Source organism: Oryctolagus cuniculus, chromosome 1 (genome assembly GCF_964237555.1).
Source record: "Oryctolagus cuniculus chromosome 1, mOryCun1.1, whole genome shotgun sequence".
Taxonomy (NCBI): domain Eukaryota; kingdom Metazoa; phylum Chordata; class Mammalia; order Lagomorpha; family Leporidae; genus Oryctolagus; species Oryctolagus cuniculus.
The window spans coordinates 30,635,269-30,649,062 of record NC_091432.1 but is presented as its reverse complement, the minus strand read 5'-3'; the positions used below and the strand labels follow the sequence as shown (position 1 = coordinate 30,649,062).

Below are 13,794 nucleotides of genomic sequence, written 5' to 3'. Positions count from 1 at the left end.
ACAGCACATTCATTTCTTGTGTGGTCTTTGTTATTGTCTCTTTTAAAATTACTGGAAAATGCAGAATCTCTTTTTCTGCCCTCAATCCCACTCATTCTTACTCGGTAACATGGGTAGGACACTCTGGTCACATAGGAGTTCATGAATCAGAAAATACAGGCTGGTCCTGGTCACTTATGTTCTGTCCTGGGACATCTTTTCTAAAATGGAACAATAAGGATTCTAGAGGGAGGCTGGATCTTACAAATGCAACTCCCTTCATCATCCTGCTCTGATACATCGTGTGATTACAAATATGTCTGTATCCCTATCTTCAGGTAGGGATAGCCCATTATCTGTGCACTGGGACGACAGCAATAATATTTGTGCACTAGAAGCCGGTATACATACATACACACACACACACACACACACACCCCACACACAGGTCTTGTATAGCCAAAGGACTGATGAAAGTAATGACATATGTACATGCATTGTGAAATTCATTAAAGGCTTCTGCCTACTGCAAATGATATGTTTGGGACCCAAGGTACATGGCTGAGAAGTTGCTTCACTGTGAATTCAAATTCTCTTTTTCTATTATTACAATAAAACTGAGATGAGTTAGTGGCACAGTGAGTTAAACTGCTGCCTACAATACCAGCATGAGTGCCAGTTTGAGTCCTGGCTGCTCCACATCCAATTCAGCTCCCTGCTAACACTCCTGGGAAAGCAACAGATGGAGATCCAAGTGCCTGAGTTCCTGCCACCCACATGGGAGATCTGGATGTCTGGATGGTGTTAATGGCTCCTGGCTTTGGCCTGGTTCAATCTGGGACATTGTAACCACTTGGGAAGTGAACCAGTGGATAGAAGATTTCTTTCTCTCTCTCTGCCTTTCAAGTAAATAAATCTTAAAAAAAAAAAAAAAGATAGAGAGGCAGGCACCATGGCACAGAAGGTTAAGCCACCACTTTGTATGTCTGCGTACTATATTGGGAGTGTCTAGAATTGAATTGCAGCTACTGTGTTTCTGATCCAGCTTCCTGCTAATGCGCGTGGGAAGCAGCAGATGATGGCTCGAGTACTGGACTCCCTGGCACCTATGTGAACAACAAGGATAGAGTTCCTGGCTTCTGGTGTCAACTTGGCCTAGCCCCAGCTGTTGTGATCCATTTGGGAAGTGAACCAGTAGAATGGAATCTCTCTCTCTCTCGCCCTCTCTCCATTTCAAATAACTGAAATAAATCTTTTTTTAAAAAAATCTGAGCTTCAAATATTATCAACATTATTATTTTTTTTATTCCTTCAACTACTTAACAGATATTTAGGGAACTCTGGTCATGGCACCGCCATATACTGTAGACATAGCAGTGAACACCACAGGGGCTTACATACTGGAGGACAGGGATATAAACTAACAAATAACTGCATATGGGAGTGAGTGCTGCAAAGAATGGTACAGCAACATAATAATAACTAAGTTAGAGAATGATAGGGGATATTTAATATAAGACTGTCAGTCGTTTGAGTTCCTGGTTCCTCACTTTGGTCTCTCCCAGCCCTGGCTATTGTAGGCATTTGGGGGATAAAACAATCTCTCTCTCCTCTCTCTCTCTCTCTCTCTCTCTCTCATAAGTGACTTGATGGAAGTAAAAAGGATCATGTAGGATCCTGGGGAAATGTATTCTGAGCAAGGGTCCAGCAGGTACCAAGGCTGTGAGGCACGCGCAGGCTTGGCAAATGCTAGGATATGCAGGAAGAGTCTCCTGACAAATATGTGCACAGGCTGAATTCTGAGAAGGCACACTTGAAGGGGCTGAGGGACCCTCCCCTTAAATGCACGCACAGGCAGATTGTCCTACAGTCCCAGATCCCAGAACACCTGCACCCTCGGCTGTGGCTGAGATCCTGTGTCCTACTCTAGCCCTTTGTTTCTTCTGCCATGGCACCATGGCTGCGAAAGCCTGGATCCTGGCGACCATCCCTCCCAAGATTTTTAAGATAGGACACAAAGAAGCACCTCTGGAGTCCTGAGTGCCCTGACCAGACCAAATTCCATGCAGTCTGGATTGGAAGGGACCTACAACACTTTAAGTCTCCAGCAGGGAGTGAGAGAATCACACCATTCAGCTCTGTTCCCAACAGAGCAAGACACAGACCCGTGGTTTAGGTTTGTCTCTAAGTTGAGGTTTGAATGTCCCGAGAGTCAAAACCATGCCAGCCATTTTCAGTTCAGTAAATCAGCTCTGCTAAGGAGCACGCTGCAGCCAAGTGACCCCATCCGTGACGCTTAGCCTGTTCCTCTTGCCAGTGCCATGCAGGACCTCCGTGTTAAACCCATCACACCTAATAACTCGCTAAATACCAGGGTTCCAATCACAGCTTCACCATAAAACACTTCATAAAGCACACGGGCTTTCCTCCTGCTCCTGCAAACCCAGCTCCACCTCCTCCTCACTCCCCTTCGCTCTGCAAAGCTCCCTCTAGCTCCTGCTTGCCTGCTACTGCATGGTCTGATGACAGCATCCTCTCTAGGGAGGCACTGCTGGGGGTGAGGGGCGAGGATTTCATACCTTGGCCTCTCTGCAAGGCCAGTTCAGTGTCAACCATGACACCAGCCAGGACTGCTGGAGCACCCTGCTCACTGGCAGGGGCCAGGGACAGAGGCAGACAGAGGAGAGAGAGGCTGAGCATTAGTGCCCCACACACAGCAAGTGCAACAGGTGACACTCACACTTGGCAAGGGGTAGAGGCTGGCCGAGTTCATTACAATCCAGTTCATGGCAATCCCCTTGCAAGAATCTTTTCTTGCCTCTTGCAAATAAGAGAGAGAGAAAAAAACCCACAGTTTTATAGTATGTTTTTCAGATTACATAAGATGCATTCTGTCTACAGAAAGACATAAAAATAAAAGGGGAAATCACCAGTCAATCCCATTACCAGCAAGTGCTAAGTAATAGCCAATCCTTGATCAAACACTACTTCAAATGTTTAATATGTATTTAAACCTCACATGCACTCTGTAAGTTTGACATTAGTTTTCAGAGCCATTTTGCAGAGGTGAACACCAAGGCTCTGAGAAATCAAGTCACAGTTATTTATTTGCAGAGCAAGGAGTCAAACCCAGGCCCCTACTCTCAGTACAACCCCTTTCAATGTGTGGCATCCATTTCCATCCCAATTCCTGCCGCTCTGGGCTCCAGCATAGAGGACAGACCTCCATCCTTAGCCTCCAAGGGCCACCTTACCTGCTTACCTGCTCGCCAAGCTCCCAGAGGGCCACATACCAACAAAGTCAGCAGCTAAGCAGACAGGGAAAGAAGCCACTGTGGGGCTCTGTTGAGCTCCCGGAATCCGTGCAGGATTGTGGGCACCCGGAGATCCAAACCTGCCCTTGACTGCAAGGGGTTTGGTCTAGTAGCAGAGACGTGGCGCGTAAAACAGAGCAACTAAGGATACATGATGTGGCCAGACTCCAGGCTCCACGAGGGCAGGTTCATACTGCACTCACTGGGGGCTCACAGGGGGAGCCCAGGACCCATCCCGTGGCTGCGACAGGCAGCCTGCGACAGGCAGAACCTCAGCCCAAGGCACTTGATCCCTTCTGAAACGGTAGAGGTCAGGAACATCTGGCTCAGTGGCATGATGGGAAAGCTGAGACCCTGAAGCTGCACAGACCCAGACAAACTAGGGGCAGGGCGAGTTGAGTGAGTCACGAGCTGAGTCATGTGACTTGTGGAAGGTGACCACGTGCTCTCTGCGGTTGGGCGGCTCTGTGGGCAAGCAGCAGGGCTGCGGCAGGCAGCTGGGAGGTGTGTAGGGTCAGGTGGGAGAAGGGCTTCAAGGCCAAAACGGGGGTGGGAGTTCAGACTTGGAAGAAGACATTCCTGCAGTCACAGATGTGGGAGCTGCCCACTTCCAGGCGCTGATGAACACTAACCGAAGACGCAAAGAAAAGCGACCTCAAGACGGGTGAGATCCATGCCTTGCAAAACAGCAGCTTCTGAGGGGAAGAGGAAGAGGGCGAATCCACAGCGGTGACACGGAGAGGAGCCCCAAGGGACAGCACAGCACAAGGGGGTCCCAAGAAGCAACCGCTCGGCTTTGCCAACAGCAGCGCCACTGTCAGACACTCCCGTTAAGGGGTCTCTTAGTCTGTCCCGGGCAGGTGCACTCACTGAAGGCATTGGCTGCTTTGTTTTCTTAATGCTCCTTTGCAAGTCTTAAAACAAATTGTCTTCATTCACTTAATCATCTGAGAGGCAGAGAGACAGTGAGACAGACAGGAGCGCTCCTGTGGGCTGGTTCACTCCTCCGGTGTGCACAACAGGTAGGGACTAGGCCAGGCAGAAACAGAGCTAGGAACTCATCCAGGTTTCCCATACAGCTTACAGAGCCATCAGGTTAGTTATCTGCTGCCTCCCAGAGTCTACACTGACAGAAACTTAAAAGAGTCAGGAGCTTTAGGTGAAGCCTGGTATTGAACACAGGTACCCTGCTATGGGGGGTGGCCATCTTAACCAGCATCTTAACTATTAGGTCAAGCACCCACCCCACACACCACCACCCTCCATCAGTGTCCTTTGGGCCACTTTAAAAAGCAAAATGGATTACAAGTAAATTGAATCTCACAGGCAGAATCCAATTCAGTTGTAGTAGCTTCCTGGAGCAAGGTGTTGAGCAGGATTCTGAGGCTGAACCTGGGTCCACACTGAATGAGTTCCATGGCTGATAAGCAAAATCTGCCACAGACACCAAATTGAGGAGTGGCCACGGTCTGTTCACATTTCCCATCTTTGCTTTTAGTAATTTGCGTTCATTTCATATCTTTGATTTGGGATCATTTAAAGCTTCGGGCCAGGCCCTGGGCCAGGTGTGCATTGAAGATACAGAGCTCACTATGCTCATAAAGTGTTTGTTAAAAGAGTGGTCAAAGTCATTGTTTCCTAGGAAATGTAGACAAATAATCTGGTTATTGTGAGCTTTAGGGATGCCGGGGTGACAGAAAAGGGGTCTTCATCTGAAGCCGGCTTCCCACCCTCATCTCCCCCGAGGCCACACGCCCTGCAGCAGGCACAGGGAGCACCTGGACTGAACCCAGGCAGTACTTGCTCAGGGAAGGTGCCCAGCTCACAGACTGCATCCTCCCATGGCCCTGCAGGTGGAGCTGTTATAAACGGAGCCCTGGAGAACAGAACCTCAGTAGCAATGGGCCTATGACCTGGGGATATTACCAAGCACACCCTGGGCATCTGTTTTTACCCAAGACACATATGGAATGCAAAAAGCAGAGATATGCCTGACTTGGCCTCCTCGGAAGTTGGTGAGAAAACTGTGTAGAATTGGGTTGGGCCAATGAATATTCTTTGGGGGCGGGGGATGGTTTCCCTTCCAGTATTTCTTGATAAGCAAACCTAATAATTCCTCTTCCCCACCCACCTCAAGCCTCCATAAGGTGCTTGCATGATGTGGATACTCAAGAAATAAGACATAAACATTACCTTTAAAGAACTCCTGACACAGAAGAAGAGAAGGCAAAGAGGTGAAAAGCGAGGTCCAAAAAGTCAGCAATGGGCTGAGATGGGAAAGGAGGGAGCACGTGACTAATTGCGACAGGAACAGACATATACACACAGCAGCACAACCTAAGAGACAACAGAATAGTGGGGAACAGATGGGCAAAAGAGCAGGGTATGTGCTGAGTCAGGAAAACCATAAGCGGACTTTCGGGAGAGAAAGGCGAGAGGCTGCATTGCGCAGGGGAAGTGGAGCGAGCCAAAGTTCAAAGGCAAGGTGAGAAACAGGCAGATGTGCTGGGGTGAAGCCAGGAGAAGCAGGACAAGGCTGCAGGCAGGCCTGTGGATGGGGCACCCAGCAGGTGTGAGGTCCGAGTTGAAGTATGGACTATGCTGATAAAAATAAAGAGACCAGGACCAAATTTAAAGGGACAACCAGGAAGGAAGCAAAAGTGCAAAGGGAACTAGAGGCTAAGTGACCAGGAGGAAGAATACATAAGGAAGTGACAGATTAGCAGCGATTTTTCTGGGAATCCTTAGAGGCAAGCACTCTCTGTGTGGTCTACAGACGATTAACTGCCATCCAGCAGATACCCAGCCCAGAACCCGGTAGTTCAGGGGTTTGCTTCTACGTTTGACTGCCTTACTTTGAGAGGAAACTAAGAGAGGGGAGAGGCTTTATCTCAGATTCTCAGTGCCATCCGGGGGTCTGAGAACGTTCCGGTCACTCCTCCATCACCAGCATCATCAGCTCAGGTTATCACTAATCAGGGCATCTGCATTTTAGAAGAAACCTACCCTGGTAGGTATCTGGTAGATTCCCAGTGCCTCCACAGTTTCCCAGTTGCTGCATGTCTGGGAGGGGATGGAGGCGCATCTTACAGCCTAGGGGCTAAGAACGTTAGGAGTCTGCAGCTAACTAACAAGGCCCTTCCAGTCTGTTCTGCACTTTTGTCTTCCAGCAGGGGACAGGAATCCTGTGTCATCAGAGACCCATGCATCTGGGGTGCTTAGGAACAGGGCCTCTGGAGAGAGAGAGAGAGAGAGAGAGAGAGAGAGAGACCGAGACCTCAGCACAAATCCCAGCCCCTCCACTTCACGAATATACTCCGCATGAGTTGCTCAATGCCCCTGAGCCTCACTTTTGCTCCTGCATGAACTGAAAGCTCTGTTGGAATCACCCAGGGAAGGGGCTCGCTTAGAGCCTGGCCTGCAGCACACATCCAGGGGCTGTCTTCTGGGATGTGCCCACACTGGAAGCTCACTACTGGTTTTTAGGAAATGCAAACCAAGAGTCCAATCAGAGGAGAACCTCTCCCAGGCTGTAGAGCCCATGTCTCCTTATTCTTCTTATTCTGCATCTTTGTTTCCCAGTGAATAAACCAAGAGACTCTCTTATTCTGTCATGTCCTGTCGTGCCAGATTGGGGTTGGCAGTGTAGCATAGCATATCAATATTTATTGAAGATTTATTGAGTTCAGCATGGTACTAGGCACATGATAGTCTTTGCCTCTTTTAATCCTCACAACAACCCAAAAGGTATGGATGTTTACCTCGGACTGAGAAAGTACAGAGGCTGAGGTGGTGAAACCTACTCAGCATTTTTCCAGTAATAAACTGCAGAGCAGGCAGAGAAAGCCATGTCTCTCTCACCTCCTCCAGCTGCTTCTGAGCCCCTTTGACTTGGGGGAGCTCTCAAGCCCAGGAACCCGGGGGTTCTTCCAGAAATACACCCCCAAGAGAAGATTTCACCCCAGCTTTTTCATTCAGGATTCTAAAAAGCTTGGTGGAACCAACAGACTTTTTGGTGATTCATTCAAATACTTGTGGTTGCCCAAGAAAGCCGATTAGGAAGACACCATGGGCTAACACTGAAGCCTTTTTCTAGGAGGGACCTGGACCTCAGGGCAGCTGACCACCCACCAGGCGCTGATCCCTACTCAGCTCATGGCCTGGAAAATGTAAAGGAAAGGACCTAAGGCTCCATGTTTTGGATTACCCCACTCCTTGAACACACATCATTTTGAAAGATCTTATTAAGACTTCCTTTTTGAGAACCCATCTACCCACTATGCTCCTTCCATGGAATCACCTAGACCAGGCTTTGTTTGAGAGATTAACAGTAGTTATATATAAGGAGTCTTCAGAATTATGAAAAAATTATGTATGGATTTCAAAAAACAATTTTGCACCAAAATAAACTTATCTTCTAATTCCATTTTTCCACTAACTCTTTGAAGTACCTTCATATTTATGACAGCTAATACTTATTGAGTACTCACTCCAACTCAGGTACTATTCACCAATAACCCAGTGAAATAAAGATATCATTAGTCCCACTTTGCAGATGATAAAACTGAGGTTTAGAGAGGGAGGTTGATGGTGATCAGGTAATCAGTGCAAGAGACAGAACCCAAACCAGGAATACTGATGAGCCCATGCTCTTCTCTCTGTCTAATGCATTCTCCAGGGAGACAGAGAGTAGCTGTCCATTCCTTCTCCCCTTTCTGTAATGACCAGCACGTCTTGGCTCTTCTGGGACCAAGGTGTCTGTCTGAAGAACATTCCAGACCAGAGGATTTCCCAGCCAACCCACGCCACTCAGCCCTCAGCTCTGAGGAGGTTATCAGTGAGGACAGTCTGGTGTTCAAGTCATATTCAATGACCTTGCGAGGCAGACCATCATTGGGAGTCCATTTTGTGCATATTTAGAAGACAACATAGAAAGTGGCATATGTGCAAAGATCACAGCTTTATAAAAACTGCACAGAGCACTAGGGAATAGAAGACGACACCCAAGTTCCCAGTGGTTCCTGGTGAATGGCAGGATGATGGACGGTCTTTATGTCCTGATTGATTTTTTTCCTTTACATTTCTAATCTTGTACAACAAATACAAATCCAAGCTGATAATCAGAAATCAAAACAGCTCCTGACCCTAAGCTGACAGACCAAAAGAAAGTGGATGTGGGGAGCAAGCTACCTTAGCACGCCCACAGCCCCTTCCCAGGCTGAGCCATAGCTGCATCAGGGGCAAGGTTTCCTCATCGCATGCTCTGTGGCACAGCCCACACTATTTTTGGCTGGCGGGCATGGTGGGTTACTCTTTATCCACTCATGCCTTGCCAGAGCCTCAGTGGTCACAGGGAGGGGCATTTCCACCCTCTCTCAAGGGCCAAGTTTATCTTTTGAAAAGCCATCACAGCACAGCTTCCTAAGGAAGCAGCCAGGGCTCTGCTCCCTTCCCCAAAGCCGTGGCACGGTTCTCCTCCCGCACTGAGGACTGTAGCTGCCTGTGACTGCCCTCATTGGTAATACACCCCAAAACGCACATCTCCCCATGAGCACTGGGCTGCCATGGTTGGCAGTGACCTTGAACATGGCTGAACTGCACGGCATGAGAGAGAAATTGGAACTTTGGGGACTGGGTAGGAGGCAGGAGAAAGCTTAGCAGGAAGCAAGGGTCCCATCAACAGGGAGCCCAGTGAGCTGACCAGTGAGAACTCAGCGCAGCTGTTAGAGGCCACCAAGGGACTCTCAAGGATAATGGTAATCATGATAACATCAGTAACCATTTTGAGACCCACGCTTGAATTCTGATACTTTATCCCTTGGTCCTAAGATAGGGATTTTTTTCTTTAACATTTACAGTTTCTAAAACACGGATGTAGATTATATTCAATATATACATCTTTGTGTTTCTCTTATCACTTGGAAAACTATTACTAAGCTGCGGGAGCAGGATTTGGAATGGAAGAAGTCCAGGTGCCAGAGGATCTTCTAACAGGGACAGATGATGCTGTGCTGAGCCCTCCTTCTGTTGTCCCTTCCAGCACAAGGTCTTGCCCAGCCCAGCCTTTCGTGCAAATACTCGGGAACAATGCCTTCACTTCTGCTCTCCACTGGCAGCTTCCTGCTCATCCTTCCTACCTTGGCTCAAGCACACCTCCTCCAGGAAGCTTCCCCAGTGTAACCGGACAGGTCTAACTCCCCTACTGATCTATGTGGCGGACTAAGGTCCTCCTTCCTTCATTCCTCTGAGGGAAGCATCGGACCTTTCTTCCTCACTTCTGACTCACCTCTGAGAGCACAATAGGACTTTCAATACATTTTAAAAATAAATTTTGGTCTCTGGTACAGAGTTTAGAAGGTAAACATTCGATGGCCACCTCAGATGATCAAAATTTCACTAATTCTTGGTCAATGTCACCCACAGCAAGAGTGGACATGAGCTAGACCTAAGAACAGAAAATCTCAGCATCCTTCTACCACCTCTGGACAATGTTGATATTTAATCTACTGCATCTTAAATAATACTTAGGTATTTACTATCTTTTGTGCCTTTTGACCTCCTGGCTGCTAGTAACTTCTCCACACTCCTGTTTCAATAATAAGCCAAAACATCACTTGAAAGGGTGTTAAATAAATAGACAATCACTACAGCATTTAGAGCAAAATGCATACACATTTCAAATTTTAAGCAAAGAAGACTTTAACAAACAGAGGTGTTGGCATACTGTTCCTGGTTATTACTAATGTTCTTCCAAATGCCATAACTCTATCAACTGTTGAGAACAATGTCACATCCAGAAAGGTCCTTAGAAACTCTTGGCTCTGACCCACTTGGCATCAAAACACAAATCTGCCACTAGCTGAGGTGTCCTACTGGTGGCACACTGGACAAGAGACCTCACCACACTGGGACAAGAGAGATCCTGGGATAGAAAGCAATACTTGCAGTCAAAAGGTCATCACCTGCCCACTCCTTCAGGTGCTTCTCCTTTGCCCTAACACAGCGGCTCTCAGCCAGGGACAAATCTGTAACATCCAGAGACAACTTTGGTTGCCACAACTGGAGGAAGAGATGCTACCTGTTGGCAGCTGCCAGGGAGGCTCTTAATCATCCTTCACAACAGAGAATCAACACCTGGCCCCAGGGGCCAGCACTGTCAAGGTCACACCAAGGTCAAGAAATCCTACCCTAACAGATGTCAGAGGAGGCAGAAGCACTCAGTATGAGCCTGGGACCATTGCTCACACTTCTCAACCCAAGTGTCTCCTGCCTCTGCCCCCCAATAACACATCTAAGACTGGACATCACATATGTAGGAAGCTGTCTGCCTGCCCATGGACATGAATCTGTAGAGGAAGACAAGGCCCACCCTACCAGAAATGCAACATCTGCCAGCAGCAGCCATTTCACTGAATTTCCTCCATTCTGAGATATGCATTTTCCCTGTACCATAATGTTTCTGAAAATAATGGACTGCACCTTATCATTAATGCCATCTTCCCCACCAGTGTTGTTAAGGAATTGATAGAAACTCCTATAAATAACAGCATATTACAATGAGAGGAAACCTGCAGTTTAGGACACAGTCCTTACATAGAAAAGACAACAGATGATGGAGCGCGAGGTAGAATTTGCATGGTTTCCAAGGATAAAACACCAGTTTTCAAAAAATATCTCCCTTGCACTAGGCTCCTTTGGTCAGTGTGAGTCTGTGTTCTTCTGTCTCATTGGTAGAAAGGCTTAGCACAGCCTATTCCTGTGCCCTCAAAAGGAAAAAAGCCCCACGGCCAGAGGGTCTAGGAACCACAGTGCAGCATCCTGTGGTCTAGGAACCACAGTTCAGGAAACCTGATTTCCCTCTTCCCTCCTGGTCCTGAATGCCTTCGTTCTGCATGTCTAGTCATTCCCTGGGACTCTTTTCTGTGTTCTCTCATAACCAGCATGATTTCAGCACTTGGGCACATACAGGGGCTCACTGGGAGAGAAGCAGTCACAGGTCCTGTCTGCTGACTGCCTGGGGTCCACACACTGACTTTGCAATGACTGAGGCCAGGTACAGATCTGCACTTGACAAGTTAGGTCATTGTGGGCCTAGGTTTTCTCATATGTGAAGTTAGAAGGGACAGATAACGTTTCAGGATTCCAGGATTTGTTTTTCCAAATTCATCCTTACAAACCTATAACCAACTGATAGAATATCTCTAAGTCATTTTAACAGAAATACTATGGAAATCCATCGCTTATTTCTATCAAATTTAAGACATAAGAGCCTTGACCACCACCACTACCCCCACCACACACACACACACAACATATACACACACACACACACACACACACTCCCTGCAGTGCCCCTGGTCATGGAAAGGCCTAGGTGAAGAAAATCTATTAACGTGCCTGTGCTTCTCTGCCCAAATTCTTGCTGTGCACTTGCTAAGATTACTAAGAGTCAGACACCTGGGGCTCTAAGCAGAATGTCTTGGGTTGGGCTGTGGGTAGACAGGAGATGCACTGCAAGACAGCTACCTTTGGTCAATAACATGTTTTATCTTCCAGGGCAATAAAAGACAAAAACCCTTCACAGTCACTCCAAATTATTTTGGAAGGTCTAGAATGTCATTTTTCTCTTGTTGCTCAGCCTTGTCTTGAAAAATTTAGGACAGGCTGGCACCGCGGCTCACTAGGCTAATCCTCCGCCTGCAGCGCCGGCACTCCGGGTTCTAGTCTCGGTTGGGATACTGGATTCTGTCCCAGTTTGCTCCTGTTCCAGTCCAGCTCTCTGCTGTGGCCCGGGAAGGCAGTGGAGAATGGCCCAAGTGCTTGGGCCCTGCACCTGCATGGGAGAACAGGAGGAAGCACCTGGCTCCTGGCTTTGGATGGGCACAGCCCGCCGGCCGTAGCAGCCATCTCGGGGGTGAACCAACGGAAGAAAGACCTTTCTCTCTGTCTCTCTCACTGTCTAACTCTGCCTGTCAAAAAGGAAGGAAGGGAGGGAGGGAGGGAGGGAGGAAGGGAGGGAGAGAAAAATTTAGGACAAGTAGGTGAACGGCATTGAGAGAGGCAAAATTTCAGACAATTTAGGGAGAAGATGAAAAATAAGGGAAAATGAGAATATGGAAACCACCTTTCTTCTTTCAAAATGTTTCCCAAACATAAAATCACTATGTTAATTTTATCACATAAAAATGCAGAAACCAAATTCCTTATAGCACATTATATAATATATTTTAAGTATTGCTTCTTCAGGCATTAATTCACTTTTTACTCACTTAATCTGACAATTTTTATTGCAAGAATGATCTCTCTTGTTATAAAGAGGTAAGAGGTTTTTTTTTTAAGATATCATTTTAGATATCTGTGAAGACAGCACATCTGAACAAAATGACTTAGCTAGAAGTGTTGCTTTAAGTACAACTGTCATCATGGGGGGGGCAGCAGCAATTGGCTTCAGTCTTTCTGGAAATAGGCAACAGGTACAATAAATCCATTTCTATTCATGGGCCTGGAAACTACATTTTTGGAATACAGTGCATGGAACAATCTCTAAGAAAAACAAATGCAACACAAAGATGTCATTTGCAGCACTGGTTCTAAAACAATAAAACTGGAAGCAGTCTAGTTCAAGCATTCCCAAAAAAGTTCAGCAAATGATACCACAGTGCCAGTGCAGTTTAACAGAGCCGCTGAAAGATACAATTTGCTCTCCATGTGCCCATACGGCAGCCTCCACTGTTTCCCTAACACTGTCCATGATCTAGCCCAAAAAAGCAGATATAAGATAGGACATACTTAACATAATCGCAAATATGTATCATCATCTGCTACGACGACAGGGAGACTCAGCCCTGTTCTAACAGTGACGACCTCTGGCTGAATGGCTGCCGATGCTTTCTTCCCTGAACACGTTTTTATATATTCTGATAATTCTCTGCATGAGCATACAGAACACTTAGTCATATCAATATCCTTTTAAAACATGAAATTATAAACACTTGAACTTTGAGGAATCTGTTTTAAACAGTAAGGAGAAGCATGCCAAATGTGAACTGATGAATAAGTCATTTCCACTACTACTATAGAAACTGAAAAACCACTAGGGTTTTCAAAAGTTGGTACTATTTACAGCGCCAAGCCGCTACAGAAAGTCCTTGCTCAAATCCAGCTTTTCCAGGCTTTTGGTTCCATTCCTTCTGCTTTCCTGAGTTGTTGCTATTAGCAGTTTCTCCTCTTCTCTTGACTGACTTTTTTGTATCATCTTCCTGAAATGCTGACAACACTTATTTCTTCAAAATAAAATCATGGATGATGATTTTGGTAAAACATACAGCTCTTCCAACTCACCAATGAACATCTTGTTAAGATGTTATTAAGCAGTCACTTAAAGGAGGGAATTCCACATGGAAAGACAAAAATATAGCTGATTCCTTCAATACATATTCATGGAGAAACGTATCAGGGATCCACCTCATTGTCAGGCACTGGGGTGCAGGCACCTGTACAC

At 46.8% G+C, this 13,794-nt stretch overlaps 1 protein-coding gene across 3 annotated transcripts in view; it reads right to left on the bottom strand.

The window, feature by feature from the left end:
- Positions 1 to 13,794, bottom strand: part of SLC1A2 (solute carrier family 1 member 2) — a 160,340-nt gene that overhangs the window by 91,192 nt on the left and 55,354 nt on the right. The gene's annotated exons all lie outside the window — the stretch shown is intronic.